The 23,734-nt window shown below is 36.7% G+C and overlaps 3 pseudogenes across 2 annotated transcripts; 2 read left to right on the forward strand and 1 right to left on the reverse strand.

The window, feature by feature from the left end:
* The first annotated feature begins 6,628 nt into the window (after window positions 1–6,628).
* LOC148696159 (flavonol 4'-sulfotransferase pseudogene) lies at window positions 6,629–8,039 on the forward strand (annotated as a pseudogene).
* Window positions 8,040–14,990: 6,951 nt separating this feature from the next.
* Window positions 14,991–16,485, forward strand: LOC148696160 (flavonol 4'-sulfotransferase pseudogene; annotated as a pseudogene). The gene has a single exon (XR_015963465.1). The product of XR_015963465.1 is annotated as a flavonol 4'-sulfotransferase pseudogene (transcript).
* Window positions 16,486–21,131: 4,646 nt separating this feature from the next.
* On the reverse strand, window positions 21,132–23,424 carry LOC137711354 (3-oxoacyl-[acyl-carrier-protein] reductase, chloroplastic-like; annotated as a pseudogene). Its single transcript, XR_015963790.1, has 10 exons — window positions 23,277–23,424; window positions 23,044–23,184; window positions 22,711–22,786; window positions 22,579–22,624; window positions 22,394–22,488; window positions 22,265–22,297; window positions 22,040–22,174; window positions 21,819–21,912; window positions 21,595–21,676; window positions 21,132–21,504 (listed from the first exon to the last, which is right to left on the reverse strand). The product of XR_015963790.1 is annotated as a 3-oxoacyl-[acyl-carrier-protein] reductase, chloroplastic-like (transcript).
* Window positions 23,425–23,734: the final 310 nt, after the last annotated feature.

A 23,734-nucleotide genomic window follows, 5' to 3' on the forward strand; every position in this document is an offset into this window, starting at 1 on the left:
CTAAGTGTAACTTTTTTTATATTAATAAGAGTTTTTTTAATAAAAAAAAAAAAAAAACTTGGCATATTAATTATGATCGAGCGGTAATAACAAGGATTCACCTTTCGTGTTGCCGTTTTAGATAAATCATGGGAGAGGATCCTCTCCGGACCCAAACCCACCGGATCCTTCTTCTTTGAAGGCGAGTAGCAGGAATTATGCCGCCGATTTTCACTGGCTGAGATCATAGTAGCCACCAAATGCTTCAGCAACAAGTCATATCGGTAATGGTACCTTGAGCGCAGTCTATAAATTAAGCATACATCAACGATCGATGGTGCTACTGTTGCTTTCATCACGTTCTACGACTGGATGTCCAACGCTGACCTCTGTTCCAGCTTATTCCCAGCAACTGATCGCGTGATCATAAAATAGATCTCCGGGGAAACACGACGCCGACTCCGGGAAGGCCGACGACGCCGACTTGGCCTTCAAATTTTGATGCCTAATACCCCATAGATAGTTCGAACTGCATAGGAACAATAATCAATTTTAGCTCGAATGGTTTGTAGAGGAACTCTACCTTCTCGGATCCATTCAACACGTGCAATTTCTTTTCCGTCGATACACCCTGCAATTTGTACTTGAATCCCTTTTGTACCTGCCTGTTCAGTTAAGAGGCGAAACATAATCAACTTGAATTCAGGACAGCTATTCGAAATCTTAGTGAAAGACTGGATTTGTTATCTCATGTTTGCTTTTCGTGAAAAAATACCAATTGAAGCGGAGGGTTTCTTCAAACAACAAGGAGCTGGGTCAACTACCTACAGAAAAGATCATGAAAGAGGCGATCAGAATGGTACTCGAATTCATTTACGATTCCGAGTTTCCAGACGCATCGCACTTCCGCTCGGGTCGAGGCCGCCACTCGGCCCTAATTTCTTACGTAACATAGTGGTAGTGGACAAATAAATATAGGTCAATTTATTGAGCAATATAGAACTTCTTCAATTTCAACGAACTTATAAAAAAAAATTTTCACTTTTATGAGATTAAATATTTATTAGATTAAATGGAGTAAGGTTCTATTCTATTAGTATAGAAAGGGTTTGCATGATATCTGATTGATAGAACGAATGCTGAGGGAGGAGTGAATCAACTGATGCAACCAACCACAATACACCACCCGAGCAACTATCCAACACCCGAAAAGGCGGAATAATGCCAGGAAGTTACCAAGCAACTGGGTTTGGGTCCGGAGAGGATCTTCCCATAAATCATATATATATATATATATATATCAATATGTGCTAGTTCGCATTTTATGATCGAGTAGTATTATGCATATGTGTGTGTAAAAGGGATTGTGGTGCAAGGATTTGCTTTGCCCATAAGTGAAATTTTTATATAAGTTTTCACAAATCGCGGAATCCTCCCACTTCACAGATGTGCTTCATAACTTATGGCTCGTGTTTTTTGAAAATATTTTTAAAATCAATTTTCAGTAAAAATGCAAGTGAGTTTTGAAAAAATACTTGAAGTACTTCCTACAAAAAGCACATAATTGGTGTTTTTTACAGAAAGCACTTCAAGTACTTTTAGTACTCAGAAACATTTTTGTAAAACCGCTTTCGATCATTCTACAAACATTTTCAAACGAACTTTTACTTATGTTTAATAATTACTATTATATGCTAGTCTCGATATTAATTTCTTATTAAATAGGATAATTAAGCAGACTTTTGTTAAGAAACGTGAACAAACGTTGTAATTTCATACATAGCAAATATAATAAAATGTTTTCTTCCTACAAAAAAGCTGTCCTTTCCTTTTCTGTATAATGTCCACTTCAGTCATCGATACTCACGAGGGGGGATAACCGATACAGGCGGTCCACGGGGATGATGGAGAATTATTTATTCAAAAATAGTTCGGTTAATATTAGAGAGATAAAATTTTGAAACTAAATTTACAAATTAAATGATATGTCACAAATAGGAATGAGCACTGTTGGAGCGAAATTTCCTACAAGAAGAAATACCTCCACAGATTTGTTGACCGCAATCCTCATGTTCGCCAAATGCTTTGTTAGAGGTGTCCCCGAGTAGTATTTCTCCGTAGCTTGCCTGGGCAGGGTACCTGCAAGAGATACTTTGACGCTCAAGTTAGTCGATTGATTTTATATTCTCTGGTTTCTCTCGGGTTCTGATTACGTACCTTGCTATGTGGCTTCTCTCCATATTTATAGGACTACATGCTTAGGAAATAAGTACCACGACCTGTCTTCCTCTCCCTCTTCTTTAGTGGTCCTCCGTAGTGGAGGTATTAGAAGTAGTTATCTAGACACGTTTTTCTTGCGTTTGTATACTTCTTGTGGGCTTTCCTCATAGTTTATCTTGCACAGCACAATCTTTGGATGATTGGTATTGGCCCATGAGTCGAAACCGGATTTTATCCTCCCACAATGCCTCATTTTTCCCTTTTTTATGTATGCAAAATAAGGGAAAACTGAGTTTGTCGATCATGAGGCCTTGAAACTATATTCTTTAAGCCAGGCTAAAACTTTGAGCATTTCTTGCTAGGGATAAAATTTGTGGAAGTTACTTTTTCTAAGGCCAAATTTACTAAACGTAAATTTACCAAAGCATTCGTTTCGTTTGCCTAACTTACGAATACTCTACTAGCTTTCTTCGTACTTATCCTCACATAATTTACGAGCGCCAACTGACATCCCAAAATTTACAAACGTGGACTAACACATAACTTACTGACACCTAACCCATAATATAACTGTCGCATAACTTGCGCAAAACAATAGACTCATTCGCATACTTTACGAACGTCAACTGACATCTTCGGATGGTTTTGCGAACGAGGGCTGATGACTTCCCATGACACCTTTGCATGGTTTACGAACAAGGGCTGAGGCCTGACAACTTCCCATGACACCTTGACATGGTTTACGAACCAGGGTTGATACCTTGTCGTGGGTTACAGAAGTGGATTGACACCTTCATATGATTTACGAACAAGGGCTGAGACCTTGCCTTGGTTTATGAAAGTGGGCTGAGGCCTTGCCTTAGTTTACGGAAGTGGACTGACACCTTCGTATGATTTACAAACGAGGGCTGACACCTTGTCGTGGGTTACGAAAGTGGACTGACACCTTCGTATGATTTACAAACGAAGGCTGACACTTTGTTGTGGGTTACGGAAGTAGACTGACAGCTTCGTATGATTTACGAACGAGGGCTGACACCTTGTCGTGGTTCACAAAAGTGGCCTGGCACCTTCGTATGATTTAAGAACAAGGGCTGACACCTTGCTGTGGTTTACGGAAATAGACTGACACCTTCGTATGATTTACAAAAGTTGACTAACAAAAATTTAACTGAGAAGGTTGTCCGACACTTATTATATAAACCTCTATCCCATCTTGTCTAACTGACGAAAGCATCAGTTGCAGCACAGAAGCTTAAAAGCATGTCTCTCTTGCCGAACGCCTAGTATGCACACCCATCTGCTTTTATACACACACACATATGTATACACACACACACCGACATTGACACTTGCTTTACTCTCTCTCTCTCTCTCTCTCTCTCTCTCTCTCTCTCTCTCTCTCTCTCTCTCTACACACACACATAGAGACATATATATACATATATATATATGTCTTGGTACATAGGCATATATGGGCACACCGACATACTTATACGCAACATATATGTGCATATCTCTATGTACCGATATGCGAATCTCTGCACATACTTTTCATGTTGCGGACAGGTATATGTACATTATACATCCATTTCCATTGCATTTAGAACACAGAAAAATCATTTTCATACTACTAAGAGAAGCACAAAGAAGTTCACAAACCGATGCAACATTATATCTTTTGACTTATTCCATTCCAGATACAACAACCCAAGTGAATTATTGTTTGACTCAAACCTATATGCACAAAAAGGAATGAGTCCAAAGTTTGACGACAAAAACACCCTTCTCTGGCCAATAAGTACAAGATATAAAATATGGTAGAAGAAAGATTGTAGTTAAAGAATAAATTGGTAGTGGGATCATAAATAAAAAGATGAAGGAAAAAATGTTAGTAATTATATGTTTATTGTCACCTTTAGTAAATACGGTAATAAACATAAATTAATAAAGAAAATAAGGTTACAAGAGTTATGTTAAGCGGAAGAAAGGCTTGGAAGCCTACAAAAACCTACGCAGAGTTATTGCCAAACCTTTCGAAAGAGATGGTTTAGGCTACTGAACACTTGGTTCAATACCAAGGCTTCTGGCTAAATCTTGCCTTGCCTTAAAAGTAGTCTGGCTGCTTAAACACCATTCCAATTTCCTCAAAGCTTCTGCAACAACTGTAAGTACTTGTGCCGCCGCCTGTGGATCCTACATTTTCTTCTTGGTCACATATCTAAAATCAGGCAGAATACGGCTTGAGCACACATTTTTGCTACCATCAATAGAACTGATAAAATTTTTATCATTTGTAAAAGTAGGGATAAAAACACTTAAAAATACTTGCAAAAGAACAATGTATTCGTAGTATATCTCAAGTAAGTTCGTCCTCCACAAGGATTGAATGAATAATTTATATAAAATCAAATCTTAATTAATTACTTGAAACAAAGTTTTGAAAAATGTTGATTTTAAGATTTAAAATAAGAAAAACGAATTTAAAAATATTAAAGAAATAGGCAAAAGTAAAATAAACTAAAATAAAACGGATAATCAATTTGTAAAAACACCAATTGAAGACTGAATTATTGAGCGATTTTATTGACAGATGCTCTTATCGCTTTTGGGTATATTGCAATTTTAGCATTTAGTTCATAAACCCCACCATTCACCATTATTAATGTTGCATGCAATTCACGTTATTGATTTAACATGCGCTGTCTACTCAACTACGTTAGAAATGAATTTTTTTAATAAAGATCATGATATTTAATTATGAACAAATCACACTACTAGCCCATGCAATCTTGCTAGATCCATTTGAAGTGACTCTTCCCTTTGGAATTTAAAAATATTAAAGAAATAAGCAAAAGTAAAATAAACTAAAATAAAACGGATAATCAATTTGTAAAAACATCAATTGAAGACTGAATTATTGAGCAATTTTATTGACAGATGCTCTTATCGCTTTTGGGTATATTGCAATTTTAGCATTTAGTTCATAAACCCCACCATTCACCATTATTAATGTTGCATGCAATTCACGTTATTGATTTAACATGCTCTGTCTACTCAACTACGTTAGAAATGAATCTTTTTAATAAAGATCACGATATTTAATTATGAACAAATCACACTACTAGCCCATGCAATCTTGCTAGATCCATTTGAAGTGACTCTTCCCTTTGGAATTTAAAAATATTAAAGAAATAAGCAAAAGTAAAATAAACTAAAATAAAACGGATAATCAATTTGTAAAAACATCAATTGAAGACTGAATTATTGAGCAATTTTATTGACAGATGCTCTTATCGCTTTTGGGTATATTGCAATTTTAGCATTTAGTTCATAAACCCCACCATTCACCATTATTAATGTTGCATGCAATTCACGTTATTGATTTAACATGCTCTGTCTACTCAACTACGTTAGAAATGAATCTTTTTAATAAAGATCATGATATTTAATTATGAACAAATCACACTACTAGCCCATGCAATCTTGCTAGATCCATTTGAAGTGACTCTTCCCTTTGGAATTTTTTTTTTTCGTGATATGTTTCATTTTCTCGTAGTGCAATGTTGAATTATCATTGAAACCGTTCAATTCAAAAGTCATCCTGTACTATGTTGACTCATCAATATCAAAGGGAGCACGTTAGAATGCAACTTTTTGCAGATTACGACCTGTTCAATAAATAAGCTTAAACCAACTGTAGCTGCGGGTGAGGCACTACAAAATAACAAAGGCAAATTGTCGGCCATCCTGTTTGGATGCCTTTTCACTATGGTTAGAATTACCGGATATTACTTTAATTTATTTATTGTACTTCTTTAATAGTGGGACCCAAAAATGATGGCAATTAAAGCCATGTAAACCGGAAAAAGATCATTTCCGGATTTCTTCGATTAAGATCACAGAATCAAATGGTACGAACCTTTCAACTTTCATTCAACGGCTTATTTGTTTTTACCTATTAAAAGCTATGATAATTTTTTACCATTGAATGAAATTTGGAAGGCCCGAATCATTTGATCCGATAGCCTTTTTCTTTCCATATAAACGTAGTTCGGCTAGACTTTTATATTTTGAATAATGTTAGAGAACCTAAATTTGTATAAAAAATTTTAAATTAAATGACATGAGAATTGATGATTGAGTTATTATTTAAATGTTTATTCCTATTAGTGACATATAATTTAATTTATAAATTTGATATACAAATTTAGTCACCGTATCATTATTTTTATATTTTAATCACTACTTGTAGCTATAGATCAGTAGCATTATTTTTATATTTTTATATTTTAATCACTACTGGTAGCTATAGACTAGAGAATATATATATACACATACATATTTTTATATTTTAATCACTACTTGTAGCTATATATTAGAGAATATGTAAGGCTTCTAAATCTAGATATCCTGCATTATCCCCCAAATGTCTTCAGCTTCGACGTCCCAACCTATTGTTCCCAAAACCGATTATATTGAGGAGAAGGAAGACGAAGAAGCCTATCGGAAAATTGATGCCGAAATATGTGGAATGCTGCCAAATCTTCCGAAAGAGAAGGGTTGGACCTCCGAAGACTTGGTTCAGTACCAAGGCTTCTGGATACATCCTACCTTTGCCTTAAAAGCAGCGGTGCACCTTCAACACCATTTCAACTTATTCCAAACAACCGGAAGTTCTACCAGCGCCGCCCGTGGGTCGTTGCCCATATACTTCTTAGCCACACTTCCGAAATCAGGTACGACGTGGCTTAGAGCACTCATGTTTGCTACCCTCAACAGAAGCCTCTATGATGCTGCCTCTCCTCACCATCCCTTGCTCACAACCGGGCCCCACGACTGTTTTCCTTTCTTGGAGATGGATAACATGCTTGGAAACCATGATCACAGCCGTCCCGTAACCTCACTTGATCAAGATCATCACGACGATCGTGATGGTGGTGATGCTATGATTGATAATTATGTCCCGCCTACAAGCACTACTCAACTCTTTGCGACCCACCTGCCTTACTCTTTGTTCCCAAAATCTGTGACTACTTCTAGTAGTACTTACGGTGTGTCAAAATTCGTTTACGTTTGCCGCAACCCTAAAGATGTATTCATTTCTTTATGGAAGTTCGGGAGCAAAGTTAAAGCAGTAAACACAGGACTTGCACCCTTCTCACTAGAAGAAGCATTTGAGCTTTTCTGCCGCGGAGTCTGCCCATACGGGCCCTATTGGGACCATGTGCTAGGGTTTTGGAAAGCAAGCTTGGAAATGCCAGAGCAAGTTTTGTTCTTAAAATATGAGGATCTCAGGAAGGAGCCATCTGCTAATGTGAAGAGACTGGCTGAGTTCTTGGGTCAACCATTTTCAGAGGAGGAGGAGAGCAAAGGGGTGGTGCAGCAGATCATAAAGCTTTGTAGTTTTGAGAATCTGAGCAGCTTGGAGATAAATAAAACCTCCAGGACGCAACAGTACTTTGTTAAAGCCAATATTGTAGTCGAGAACAATGATTTCTTCAGGAAAGGCCAAGTTGGGGATTGGAAAAACTTCTTCACTGATGACATGGCAAAACGTATGGATCAGATCATAGATGAGAGGTTCAGTGGTTCTGGATTGACATTTGCTAATCCATAACTAGCCTTAAATATTATTTGCTTAATTACTTATGCATTGTGCTTCTCTTTGGTCAATTTGCTTAATTACTCATGTATTTTTTTTTCTTGTATTTTCTTTTTCAAGAGGGGTGAGGTGTATCTCCCTCATCTTTTCTTGTATTTTGTTTTTCTAGCTTTATGAAGGGTAAGATTTTTGTCTTCCCCTAACTAAGTGTAACTTTTTTTATATTAATAAGAGTTTTTTTAATCAAAAAAAAAAAAAAAACTTGGCATATTAATTATGATCGAGCGGTAATAACAAGGATTCACCTTTCATGTTGCCGTTTTAGATAAATCATGGGAGAGGAACCTCTCCGGACCCAAACCCACCGGATCCTTCTTCTTTGAAGGGGAGTAGCAGGAATTATGCCGCCGATTTTCACTGGCTGAGATCATAGTAGCCACCAAATGCTTCAGCGACAAGTCATATCGGTAATGGTACCTTGAGCGCAGTCTATAAATTAAGCATACATCAACGATGGTGCTACTGTTACTTTCATCACGTTCTACGACTAGATGTCCAACGCTGACCTCTGTTCCAGCTTATTCCCAGCAACTGATCGCGTGATCATAAAATAGATCTCCGGGGAAGCACGACGCCGACTCCGGGAAGGCCGACGACGCCGACTTGGCCTTCAAAGAAGAAGGATCCGGTGGGTTTGGGACCGGAGAGGATCTTCCCATAAATCATATATATATATATATATATATATATATATATATATATATATATATATATATCAATATGTGCTAGTTCGCATTTTATGATCCAGTAGTATTATGCATATGTGTGTGTAAAAGGGATTGTGGTGCAAGGATTTGCTTTGCCCATAAGTGAAATTTTTATATAAGTTTTCACAAATCGCGGAATCCTCCCACTTCAGTGATGTGCTTCATAACTTATGGCTCGTGTTTTGTGAAAATATTTTTAGAATCAATTTTCAATAAAAATGCAAGTGAGTTTTGAAAAAATACTTGAAGTACTTCCTACAAAAAACACATAATTGGTGTTTTTTACAGGAAGCACTTCAAGTATTTTTAGTAATCAGAAACATTTTTGTAAAACCGCTTTCGATCATTCTACAAACATTTTCAAACGAACTTTTACTTATGTTTAATAATTACTATTATATGCTAGTCTCGATATTAATTTCTTATTAAATAGGATAATTAAGCAGACTTTTGTTAAGAAACGTGAACAAACGTTGTAATTTCATACATAGCAAATATAATAAAATGTTTTCTTCCTACAAAAAAAAAGTCCTTTCCTTTTCTGTATAATGTCCACTTCAGTCATCGATACTCACGAGGGGGGATAACCGATACAGGCGGTCCACGGGGATGATGGAGAATTATATATTCAAAAATAGTTCGGTTAATATTAGAGAGATAAAATTTTGAAACTAAATTTACAAATTAAATGATGTGTCACAAATAGGAATGAGCACTGTTGGAGCGAAATTTCCTACGAGAAGAAATACCTCCACAGATTTGTTGACCGCAATCCTCATGTTCGCCAAATTCTTTGTTAGAGATGTCCCCGAGTAGTATTTCTCCGTAGCTTGCCTGGGCAGGGTACCTGCAAGAGATACTTCGACGCTCAACTTAGTCGATTGATTTTATATTCTCTGGTTTCTCTCGGGTTCTGATTACGTACCTTGCTATGTGGCTTCTCTGCATATTTATAGGACTACATGCTTGGGAAATAAGTACCACGACCTGTCTTCCTCTCCCTCTTCTTTAGTGGTCCTCCGTAGTGGAGGTATTAGAAGTAGTTATCTAGACACGTTTTTCTTGCGTCTGTATACTTCTTGTGGGCTTTCCTCATAGTTTATCTTGCACAGCACCATCTTTCGATGATTGGTATTGGCTCATGAGTCGAAACCGGATTTTATCCTCCCACAATGCCTCATTTTTCCTTTTTTTATGTATGCAAAATAAGGGAAAACTGAGTTTTTCGATCATGAGGCCTTGAAACTATATTCTTTAAGCCAAGCTAAAACTTTGAGCATTTCTTGCTAGGGATAAAATTTGTGGAAGTTACTTTTTCTAAGGCAAATTTACTAAAGGTAAATTTACCAAAGCATTCGTTTCGTTCGCCTAACTTACAAATACTCTACTAGCTTTCTTCGTACTTATCCTCACATAATTTACGAGCGCCAACTGACATCCCAAAATTTACAAACGTGGACTGACACATAACTTACTGACACCTAACCCATAATATAACTGTCGCATAACTTGAGAAAGACAATAGACTCATTCGCATACTTTACGAACGTCAACTGACATCTTCGGATGGTTTTGCGAACGAGGGCTGATGACTTCCCATGACACCTTTGCATGGTTTACGAACAAGGGCTTAGGCCTGACAAATTCCCATGACACCTTGACATGGTTTACGAACGAGGGTTGACACCTTGCCGTGGGTTACGGAAGTGGACTGACACCTTCGTATGATTTACGAACGAGGGCTGAGACCTTGCCTTGGTTTATGAAAGTGGGTTGAGGCCTTGCCTTAGTTTACAGAAGTGGACTAACACCTTCGTATGATTTACAAACGAGGGCTGACACCTTGTCGTGGGTTACGGAAATTGACTGACACCTTTGTACGATTTACGAACGAGGGCTGACACCTTGCCTTGGTTTACAAAAGTGGACTGACACGTTCGTATGATTTACAAACGAAGGCTGACACCTTACTGTGGGTTACGGAAGTAGACTGACACCTTCGTATGATTTATGAACGAGGGCTGACACCTTGTCGTGGTTCACAAAAGTGGCCTGACACCTTCGTATGATTTAAGAACGAGGGCTGACACCTTGCTGTGGTTTACAGAAATAGACTGACACCTTCGTATGATTTACAAAAGTTAACTAACGAAAATTTAAATGAGAAGGTTGTCCGACACTTATTATATAAACCTCTATCCCATCTTATCTAACTGACGAAAGCATCAGTCGCAGCACAGAAGCTTAAAAGCATGTCTCTCTTGCCGAACGCCTAGTCTGCACACCCATCTGCTTTTATACACACACACACACTCATATATATATATATATATATATTTTTTTTTTTTTTTTTTTTTTTTGCAGACATGATATCCTTGCCATACTTCCACACCGGGCTATATATATATATATATATATGTCTTGGTACATAGGCATATATGGGCACACCGACATACTTACACGCAACATATATGTGCATATCTCTGTGTACCGATATGCGAATCTCTGCACATACTTTTCATGTTGCAGACAGGTATATGTACATTATACATCCATTTCCATTGCATTTAGAACACATAAAAATCATTTTCATACTACTAAGAGAAGCACAAAGAAGTTAACAAACCGATGCAACATTATATCTTTTGACTTATTCCATTCCGGATACAACAGCCCAAGTGAATTATTGTTTGACTCAAACCTATATGCACAAAAAGGAATGAGTCCAAAGTTTGACGACAAAAACACCCTTCTCTGGCCAATAAGTACAAGATATAAAATATGGTAGAAGAAAGATTGTAGTTAAAGAATAAATTGGTAGTGGGATCATAAATAAAAAGATGAAGGAAAAAATGTTAGTAATTATATGTTTATTGTCACCTTTAGTAAATACGGTAATAAACATAAATTAATAAAGAAAAAAAGGTTACAAGAGTTATGTTAAGCGGAAGAAAGGCTTGGAAGCCTACAAAAACCTACGCAGAGTTATTGCCAAACCTTTCGAAAGAGATGGTTTAGGCTGCTGAACACTTGGTTCAATACCAAGCCTTCTGGCTAAATCTTGCCTTGCCTTAAAAGTAGTCTGGCTGCTTAAACACCATTCCAATTTCCTCAAAGCTTCTGCAACAACTGTAAGTACTTGTGCCGCCGCCTGTGGATCCTACATTTTCTTCTTGGTCACATATCTAAAATCAGGCAGACTATGGCTTGAGCACACATTTTTGCTACCATCAATAGAACTGATAAAAATTTTACCATTTGTAAAAGTAGGGATAAAAACACTTAAAAATACTTGCAAGAGAACAATGTATTCGTAGTATATCTCAAGTAAGGTCGTCCTCCACAAGGATTGAATGAATAATTTATATAAAATCAAATCTTAATTAATTACTTGAAACAAAGTTTTGAAAAATGTTGATTTTAAGATCTAAAATAAGAAAAACGAATTTAAAAATATTAAAGAAATAGGAAAAAGTAAAATAAACTAAAATAAAACGGATAATCAATTTGTAAAAACACCAATTGAAGACTGAATTATTGAGCGATTTTATTGACAGATGCTCTTATCGCTTTTGGGTATATTGCAATTTTAGCATTTAGTTCATAAACCCCACCATTCACCATTATTAATGTTGCATGCAATTCACGTTATTGATTTAACATGCTCTGTCTACTCAACTACGTTAGAAATGAATCTTTTTAATAAAGATCATGATATTTAATTATGAACAAATCACACTACTAGCCCATGCAATCTTGCTAGATCCATTTGAAGTGACTCTTCCCTTTGGAATTTAAAAATATTAAAGAAATAAGCAAAAGTAAAATAAACTAAAATAAAACGGATAATCAATTTGTAAAAACATCAATTGAAGACTGAATTATTGAGCAATTTTATTGACAGATGCTCTTATCGCTTTTGGGTATATTGCAATTTTAGCATTTAGTTCATAAACCCCACCATTCACCATTATTAATGTTGCATGCAATTCACGTTATTGATTTAACATGCTCTGTCTACTCAACTACGTTAGAAATGAATCTTTTTAATAAAGATCATGATATTTAATTATGAACAAATCACACTACTAGCCCATGCAATCTTGCTAGATCCATTTGAAGTGACTCTTCCCTTTGGAATTTAAAAATATTAAAGAAATAAGCAAAAGTAAAATAAACTAAAATAAAACGGATAATCAATTTGTAAAAACACCAATTGAAGACTGAATTATTGAGCAATTTTATTGACAGATGCTCTTATCGCTTTTGGGTATATTGCAATTTTAGCATTTAGTTCATAAACCCCACCATTCACCATTATTAATGTTGCATGCAATTCACGTTATTGATTTAACATGCTCTGTCTACTCAACTACGTTAGAAATGAATCTTTTTAATAAAGATCACGATATTTAATTATGAACAAATCACACTACTAGCCCATGCAATCTTGCTAGATCCATTTGAAGTGACTCTTCCCTTTGGAATTTAAAAATATTAAAGAAATAAGCAAAAGTAAAATAAACTAAAATAAAACGGATAATCAATTTGTAAAAACATCAATTGAAGACTGAATTATTGAGCAATTTTATTGACAGATGCTCTTATCGCTTTTGGGTATATTGCAATTTTAGCATTTAGTTCATAAACCCCACCATTCACCATTATTAATGTTGCATGCAATTCACGTTATTGATTTAACATGCTCTGTCTACTCAACTACGTTAGAAATGAATCTTTTTAATAAAGATCATGATATTTAATTATGAACAAATCACACTACTAGCCCATGCAATCTTGCTAGATCCATTTGAAGTGACTCTTCCCTTTGGAATTTAAAAATATTAAAGAAATAAGCAAAAGTAAAATAAACTAAAATAAAACGGATAATCAATTTGTAAAAACACCAATTGAAGACTGAATTATTGAGCAATTTTATTGACAGATGCTCTTATCGCTTTTGGGTATATTGCAATTTTAGCATTTAGTTCATAAACCCCACCATTCACCATTATTAATGTTGCATGCAATTCACGTTATTGATTTAACATGCTCTGTCTACTCAACTACGTTAGAAATGAATCTTTTTAATAAAGATCATGATATTTAATTATGAACAAATCACACTACTAGCCCATGCAATCTTGCTAGATCCATTTGAAGTGACTCTTCCCTTTGGAATTTAAAAATATTAAAGAAATAAGCAAAAGTAAAATAAACTAAAATAAAACGGATAATCAATTTGTAAAAACATCAATTGAAGACTGAATTATTGAGCAATTTTATTGACAGATGCTCTTATCGCTTTTGGGTATATTGCAATTTTAGCATTTAGTTCATAAACCCCACCATTCACCATTATTAATGTTGCATGCAATTCACGTTATTGATTTAACATGCTCTGTCTACTCAACTACGTTAGAAATGAATCTTTTTAATAAAGATCATGATATTTAATTATGAACAAATCACACTACTAGCCCTTGCAATCTTGCTAGATCCATTTGAACTTTGAAGTGACTCTTCCCTTTGGAATTTTTTTTTTCGTGATATGTTTCATTTTCTCGTAGTGCAATGTTGAATTATCATTGAAACCGTTCAATTCAAAAGTCATCCTGTACTTTTTTTTTTTTTTGGTAAATCGTCGATGTTGACTTATCAATATCAAAGGGAGCACGTTAGAATGCAACTTTTTGCAGATTACGACCTGTTCGATAAATAAGCTTAAACCAACTGTAGCTGCGGTTGAGGCACTACAAAATAACAAAGGTAAATTGTCGGCCCTCCTGTTTGGATGTCTTTTCATTATGGTTGGAATTACCGCCTATTACTTTAATTTATTTATTGTACTTCTTTAATAGTGGGACCCAAAAATGATGGCAATTAAAGCCATGTAAACCGGAAAAATATCATTTCCGGATTTCTTCGATTAAGATCACATAATCAAATGGTACGAACCTTTTAAATTTCATTCAACGGCTTATTTGTTTTTACCTATTAAAAGCTATGATAATTTTTTACCATTGAATGAAATTTGGAAGGCCCGAATCATTTGATCCGATAGCCTTTTTCTTTCCATATAAACGTAGTTCGGCTAGACTTTTATATTTTGAATAATGTTAGAGAACCTAAATTTGTATACAAATTTTGTAAATTAAATGACATGAGAATTGATGATTAAATTATTATTTAAATATTTATTCCTATTAATGACATATAATTTAATTTATAAATTTGATATACAAATTTAGTCACCGTATCATTATTTTTATATTTTAATCACTACTTGTAGTTATAGATCAGTAGCATTATTTTTATATTTTAATCACTACTTGTAGCTATAGACTAGAGAATATATATATATACACACACACACATACATATACATACATATTTTTATATTTTAATCACTACTTGTAGCTATATATTAGAGAATATGTAAGGCTTCTAAACCTAGATATCCTGCATTATCCCCCAAATGTCTTCAGCTTCGACGTCCCAACCTATTGTTCCTAAAACCGATTATATTGAGGAGAAGGAAGACGAAGAAGCCTACCGGAAAATTGATGCCGAAATATGTGGAATGCTGCCAAATCTTCCGAAAGAGAAGGGTTGGACCTCCGAAGACTTGGTTCAGTACCAAGGCTTCTGGATATATCCTACCTTTGCCTTAAAAGCAGCGGTGCACCTTCAACACCATTTCAACTTATTCCAAACAACTGGAAGTTCTACCAGCGCCGCCCGTGGGTCGTTGCCCATATACTTCTTAGCCACACTTCCGAAATCAGGTACGACGTGGCTTAGAGCACTCATGTTTGCTACCCTCAACAGAAGCCTCTATGATGCTGCCTCTCCTCACCATCCCTTGCTCACAACTGGGCCCCACGACTGTTTTCCTTTCTTGGAGATGGATAACATGCTTGGAAACCATGATCACAGCCATCCCGTAACCTCACTTGATCATGATCATCACGACGATCGTGACAGTGGTGATGCTATGATTGATAATTATGTCCCGCCTACAAGCACTACTCAACTCTTTGCGACCCACATGCCTTACTCTTTGTTCCCAAAATCTGTGACTACTTCTAGTAGTACTTACGGTGTATCAAAATTCGTTTACGTTTGCCGCAACCCTAAAGATGTATTCATTTCTTTATGGAAGTTCGGGAGCAAAGTTAAAGCAGTAAACACAGGACTTGCACCCTTCTCACTAGAAGAAGCATTTGAGCTTTTCTGCCGCGGAGTCTGCCCATACGGGCCCTATTGGGACCATGTGCTAGGGTTTTGGAAAGCAAGCTTGGAAATGCCAGAGCAAGTTTTGTTCTTAAAATATGAGGATCTCAGGAAGGAGCCATCTGCTAATGTGAAGAGACTGGCTGAGTTCTTGGGTCAACCTTTTTCAGAGGAGGAAGAGAGCAAAGGGGTGGTGCAGCAGATCATAAAGCTTTGTAGTTTTGAGAATCTGAGCAGCTTGGAGATAAATAAAACCTCCAGGACGCAACAGTACTTTGTTAAAGCCAATATTGTAGTCGAGAACAGTGATTTCTTCAGGAAAGGCCAAGTTGGGGATTGGAAAAACTTCTTCACTGATGACATGGCAAAACGTATGGATAAGATCATAGATGAGAGGTTCAGTGGTTCTGGATTGACATTCGCTAATCCATAACTAGCCTTAAATATTATTTGCTTAATTACTTATGCATTGTGCTTCTCTTTGGTCAATTTGCTTAATTACTCATGTATTTTTTTTTTCTTGTATTTTCTTTTTCAAGAGGGATGAGGTGTATGTCCCTCATCTTTTCTTGTATTTTGTTTTTCTAGCTTTATGAAGGGTAAGATTTTTGTCTTCCCCTAATTAAGTGTAACTTTTTTTATATTAATAAGAGTTTTTTTAATAAAAAAAAAAAAAAAAAAAAACTTGGCATATTAATTATGATCGAGCGGTAATAACAAGGATTCACCTTTCGTGTTGCCGTTTTAGATAAATCATGGGAGAGGATCCTCTCCGGACCCAAACCCACCGGATCCTTCTTCTTTGAAGGCGAGTAGCAGGAATTATGCCGCCGATTTTCACTGGCTAAGATCATAGTAGCCACCAAATGCTTCAGCGACAAGTCATATCGGTAATGGTACCTTGAGCGCAGTCTATAAATTAATCATACATCAACGATGGTGCTACTGTTGCTTTCATCACGTTCTACGACTGGATGTCCAACGCTGACCTCTGTTCCAGCTTATTCCCAGCAACTGATCGCGTGATCATAAAATAGATCTCCGGGGAAGCACGACGCCGACTCCGGGAAGGCCGACGACGCCGACTTGGTCTTCAAAGAAGAAGGATCCGGTGGGTTTGGGTCCGGAGAGGATCTTCCCATAAGCCCCACCATTCACCATTATTAATGTTGCATGCAATTCACGTTATTGATTTAACTCTACTCAACTACGTTAGAAATGAATTTTTTTAATAAAGATCATGATATTATTTTTTTTTTTGGAAGAAGATCATGATATTTAATTATGAAAAAATCACACTACTAGCCCATGCAATATTTGCTAGATCCATGTGAAGTGACACTTCCCTTTGGAATTTTTTTTTAATAAAGATCATGATATTTAATTATGAACAAATCACACTACTAGCCCATGCAATATTTGCTAGATCCATTTGAAGTGACACTTCCCTTTGGAATTTTTTTTTAATAAAGATCATGATATTTAATTATGAACAAATCACACTACTAGCCCATGCAATATTTGCTAGATCCATTTGAAGTGACACTTCCCTTTGGAATTTTTTTTTTCGTGATATGTTTCAATATCTCGTAGTGCAATGTTGAATTCTCATTGAAACAGTTCAATTCAAAAGTCATATTTTTTTTTTTTTTTTGTTTTTTTTTGTGTGTAAATCGTTGATGTTGACTCATCAATATCAAAGGGCGCACGTTAGAATGCAATTTTTTGCAGATTACGAGCTGTTCAATAAATAAGCTTAAACCAACTGTAGCTGCGGTTGAGGCACTACAAAATAACAGTGGCAGATTGTCGGCATTTCCTTTTATTTGTGCGATCACGGTTAAATCACGTCAATATTTTATATTTTTATTATTTTTTATCTTATTATATCTATAAAAAAAATTAATATAAAATATTAACATGGTTTAACCACCGTACAAAATAGAAGAGGATAGAAAGAACATACAGGGCGCAAACAATCTACCTCCCAAAATAACAACGGTCCGGAATCCCAGAATGCTCCAGCGCGGGCCTGCTGCCTTAGATTTTGGTCGGACGACTCTCGTCCACACTCGCGTGAAGCGCAATCGCCTAGCACAAAAAAAAATTGCATTGTTTGATGTCAGATTGCGTCATGCAGTGGGTTGAACGATTTCGGCCCGAGTGAGCAGTTAGGCCTCCTGTTTTTCACTGTAGCCCGACTTGTTTGGGCTGGAGTGGAGCTCATGTTGTTTGTCTTGGTGGATTGAATCGCCCAATCCCCTTGCAATTGGGAGGGGTGGAGTGCTTCTTTTGGGGCTTGACTAATGGATTTCTTATGGTCTATTTGTTTTGTATTGGGTTCTCCTTTAGTAAATAATTTTTCTTGAACAGTCTGAACTATTAAGTAGTATGTAAAATAGCACTCATTATTAAATTGAGAAAAATATATATTTTTTCTACTCACCAATCTAATCAATAAAAAGTTGACTTACTTAGTAATCCGGACTACTGAAGACAAACCCTTAGTAAAGAGAAACTTAAATGTAATTGGGATGCAAGAGTGAAATTCTTCTAAACCTGTCACAAATCACCAATTTAGAGCAAAAAAATTTATTAATTGTTGAATAAAGTAAAAAGTCTCACATCGGCCATCTCAAAAAACAAATCATACTTTAAATTAAATGGTTTCACTTCTAATTGCATCGAGGCATTCTGCATAAAAATCTCACACATATTGATCGCACTAGTGATTAACTAGAGACAATATTGATGCTATTAATGGTGAACCGCTGCATGTCTCTTAAAACTTTTAACACTATTTACATAATAACAACTAAGAAAACCCCAAATTTTATTTAACATTTTTAGATTTTTCAAATGATTGATGCAGCAATTGGTGGCAAACCAATACGAGTCATGAGGTATCAGCATGGAGAATTCACGGAACTCTACACTGAATGCAGACTGTTAATGCCTAAAGCCTTTCAATGGTGCGAAGAAAACTTGCCCTGCATTCCAGAAATTAATCATTTTTCGGTTGATTGAAAAACGGGAACAGGTGAAATAGAAAATTGCCGCAGAATACAAAACCCGTGCGGATGTTCATGATGAACCCTTGAACCAACTGCAGCTGAAGTTGGGGCAATGTAAAATAGCAATGCCATGAATTTCAACCAAGACGTTTCGTTTGCACAATTACGTGCCGTTTCTAGATATTTCCAACAGCAAAATGCAAGCAGATGCAGGATGCGATTTAACAAATGCTCTTTCTTGTACCACAAGCATTTGACCAAATGGGGATCCCAATTGCTTAGCAGCCATAGTTGGTGGCATTCACAAAAGCGGTATTGGGGTTGCAGGATTTGCACCTAGAAAGCTACAAACTCGAGGGTGAGAGGGACGAGGCGGGAAGGGTAAACGCTATTAACCACATAACCGACAAGCACATTCTTCCGATTGACATTCATAATTAAATAAACTGAACAATGTATTTAAAATAGTGATCTTCATTATTATTAAAAACGTACACAACATAGATAATTCGACGTTCCAAAGCTAATATAAACACTGACACACTGCTCGCAGAGGATGATTCGGGATTAGCTAGCAATGTACAGACCATAGATAACCGACATTCAAACGCTAATATAAACACTCACACACGGCTCGCAGAGTTTGATTCGGGATTAACGATGTACTACTAATTAATTAATTAAACAACTAATCAAGCATTTCTTCAACTGAGATAATTATGTAAACCCTAATCAGACCGAATCATCGAGATAAAGCCTGGAGGAAGCTCAAATTCATAAGTAAAAAGCAATTCTCCTGCCTTCAGTACCTTCCAGCTCCCACTAGACATTTGCAAAGCATAACCCTCCTTATCCAACTGCCCAACCGAAATCAAATTCCGCACCAAACCCGGAATGTGCCTCACATTGTGGATGATCCACCTCGCCCCGCCCGGCAACTTGATCCGGACGTCGCCTTTTCCAACAATGTGCAGCCCAGGATCCGTCGTGAGGGAGTAGGCCTTGCCATAGTTGCCGGCGGTATACTTCTCCAAAATCCCCTTGTGCGGGGTGCAGTGGAACTGCGCGCCGGTGCTGAAGATCCAGGACTCCAGCGGGCTGTCGACGGTGAGAAACAGAGCGTCGTTGATGACTTCGATTGCGTCTGCAGCACCCACATTGTTCTTCAGAAGCCTGCACTCTTTCTGGGCGTGATCGAGCCTCCCGCAGTGTTTGCATGCGTCTGAATTCATCTCTCTTCTTCGGAAAAAAGAAACCCTAGGAGATAAGGAAAGGGTAACTGATCCTATTTACATGGACTTACTAGAGTTTTTTTATTTTTTATTTTTTGAACCACCGATATTATTTATATTAAGAGCGATGATGTAATTAAACCGAAAATTTTTCACGTACAAGTAAAGAAGAATACAACTAAATCATAGTTTTAAGTAACAAAAACGAGTTATAGTTAAACTTCTTTATTTGAGATTTATTATTTATTATTATTTGTTGGGCTTTGGGCTATCATTGTTTTGTAAATTTCTCTCCTTGTTTGGATTTTTTTGGTGCACATGCTAATTACACATCTAAGTAAAAATTGCTAGGTTGAAATAAACAGATGAGATGAAAGTATAGTTTTAAGTTACAATTGGAGGCAAAGAAACTTGAAATGAGTCTTGCAAATTAATTCGATCCTTCCATTAGTTTTATGTTAAATTTGACGTTAGTGTGTTATGTGGTATAAAATACGAAAAACTAATGAAAAAAACTTCAAAACTTTGAATTTTAACAAAAAACTATCAAATAACTTTATTTGATAATAAGGATGAAAGAAAGAAAAGGAAAAAATAAAAAACAATAAAATCCGACCAAAAGCTTGTGCAAGGCACACTCCAACTCGTGTTCAGCTTCCAAAATAGTATCGTGTTCAATTTTTTAGAAACAGTGAATGTTCAGTTTAAGAAATAGTGTAGTACGTACACGTATTCAGTTTCAAATATAGTCAGTTTAAGAAATAGTGAGGGAGAGTGTGTGATGGATTTATGACTTTTTATTTTATTTTTATTGTTTTATTTTATATATATTTTTTTACTATGTTAAACTTTTGTCATTTTCATTAAATTTAAGTTCTTTTCATTAAAGTAAGCCTTTTTCATTAAATACAATTATAAGATGATTTTTAGTTACAATAAACTTAACCCAAACTCTTTTCGTTAAGCTGCCTCAAATTGAACTGAAAACTAACGGAATAACAATTGGTTTGCAAGACTCATTTTAGATGTATGGTGAGAATAAAAATGCTCCTAATTTTTTATTTCAAAACTATCATAATTGGAATGCCCAAGCGGAAGAAATTTAAGATTAAAAGAAAATGTAAACGACAAGGGGAAGAAATAACAGAAGCTTTAATTTGTTACGAACTCCAAATTTTACAAACTCTCATTGCCCGATTTGGATCGAAACCGCTACTCGAAAGTAATCTTCTTTTGTCTTGCATACATGCAGCGATCAGCGGACACAATCCCCGTTAAAAATACCAAGTAACAAAATCCTTTCGACTTTTCTGTTCTCGTTGAAACTAGCAGCCGTCAAGAATGGAATGTAAAGAAAAGCCTCTCTTCCCTTGAACTTTCAGTAGGACGAAGCTCGTAGGGGTACCGGACTCAGCCTCTCACATCACCATCCCTCCATCAATGGTCAAGACCTACAACGGATGAGCAGAAAAACTAGATCAATACTGTGCCCTTTTCCTATCTGTCCAAGGAAAAATATCAGATCTTAAAGAAAAAATTACTTGTCCAGTAATGTAGCTGGCAGCGGGATTAAGCACCAAGAATTCCACCAGTCCAGCACTTCTTCAGGTTGACCATATCGCCCTGAAAGCATCGAAAATTGATATCTAATTTATGTCCTAATCTTCAAAATTAAGAATTTAAGTTTGGGTAAACAAAGGAAGAAGAATCAATCAAATTTCAATTGATGCTTAAATAACTGGTAGCCAATTGATTGTGTTCTCACCTAAGGGGATGCTCCCCAAGATCTTCTTTTCTATGTCTTCTCCGAGCTTGGAAGTCATATCAGATGCGATAAAACCAGGGGCAACAGCATTGACCTAGGAGAAAATAAACCTTTAGAGAGATGTTCTTTCGGGCCCTAAGTATAAGACTGCAATACGACAGAAAGTCAAAAGCTTGCATGTTTAATGTCTTGAAGATTGAACTGCATAATTACTGACATACATTAATATTCCTGCTCGAATATTCCTTTGCAACACTCTTCGTGAAGCCAATAACTCCCGCCTTTGCAGCACTGTAGTTGGCTTGTCCAACATTGCCAACAAGACCAACAACAGATGCTACATTGATTATTCTTCCCTGCAATATGATGAATAACTAAGCGGATCTAAAAGCAAATCGGATTTTTCAATTGAAACGATACAAGAAGGGAAGAACATATGTGCTTACCTTTCTCAGTTTCATCATAATTTTTGCCGCAGCCTGCAGAAAGCACGAACAACCTCGCTCAGAAATCCGACAAATGTAAGCTTGAACAACTAGAATTACTAGATAAACAAATGCCCCCGGAATACTCACCTGTGTGCATAGAAACACACCTGTAAGATTCAAATCAACAACCTCCTGCCATTGGGATTTTTTCACTCTCATCAATAAGCCATCCCGTGTAATTCCTGAAAAGGGTTGTAGACCAGTCAGTTGAAATCAAAAGGAAAGGTGACACACGACTCTAAAATACAGCAAGCAAAGTGATGGCGACTGACCTGCATTATTTACCAAGACATCAACCGTTCCCCACGCATCAACCACCTATATTCATTCAATTCAAATGTTGTCATGTAGCAAGAAGTAATCCAACCCAAAAACACAAAGCCAGCCAAAAAAGGGCACGTTACCATCTTAATCATTGCTGCTACATATCTTCCTTCGAGACATCACCGCCAAATGTTAGAGCTTGACCACCAGAGATGCCTCAATCTACAGCATTTAATTAAACCACCCTATAATATGTTAAAAATGCGACCTTTAACGAAACATTTCAACCACGAAGCAGTCAGCAATCGGTACATAATCAAGTCATAAAGTTGCTAAAATTGCTGACATTCGACCTCACATTTCAAGTGTGCAACGTTATGAATCACCGTAAAATTACGAACTCAAGAATTAACGATGATGAAGATGATGATCATGATCATGATGGTGATGGTGATGGTGAGAGACCTTACAACCAGACTTGCCAACAGCAAGAGCAACAGCCTTGCCGATTCCTCTAGAAGCTCCGGTGACGATAACCACCGGAGCCTCCACCTTCGGATTCTGAGCCACAGCAGAGCTAGACTGCTCAACGGCCGCCACCTGTGCCCTAATGCCTGAAATTTCATCACATTTCAATTAATACACCACCAAATTGTTCCGATACAAACTTCAATTTACAAAGACATGAAAAATGCGTTTCGAGTACCAGAGCCAGAGGAGGTCGAAAATCGGGCCGGAGCGGCGTGGCTGAGTTTGAGCCCTCCGAGAAGCGGATAGGAGATTCGCGGATGGGAGAATTGGCGGGAGAGTCGGGCCGGAGCTCCGACGGTATTTAAGGCGATCGAGGCCGCCATTGAGAGTAGAAGAATGGCTGGCGAGAAAGAGAGAGAAGCAAGAGATGCGAGGACGGTCGCCAGAAGATAGAATCAGTCGAAGTTCAGAGGGGGAGAGAGAGAAAGAGAAAGAAGATGGGAAGAATGTGAAAGATGGGCGGCCGTAGTTTCTCTCAGGGAGCAGCTTCTGGGTGAGCAATGCGTATCTATTCTACTGTGTACAAGACGACAAAAACGACGTGTCGTTTGAATTGGGACGTTAAGGAATTTTTTATTTTTTTATGTTTCAAACATGATCAATTAAATGTTCAAGATAACTTTTTCTTTTTTG

Source organism: Pyrus communis, chromosome 6 (assembly GCF_041283825.1).
Source record: "Pyrus communis isolate YQ-2024b chromosome 6, ASM4128382v1, whole genome shotgun sequence".
In the NCBI taxonomy this organism is placed as follows: Eukaryota; Viridiplantae; Streptophyta; class Magnoliopsida; order Rosales; family Rosaceae; genus Pyrus; species Pyrus communis.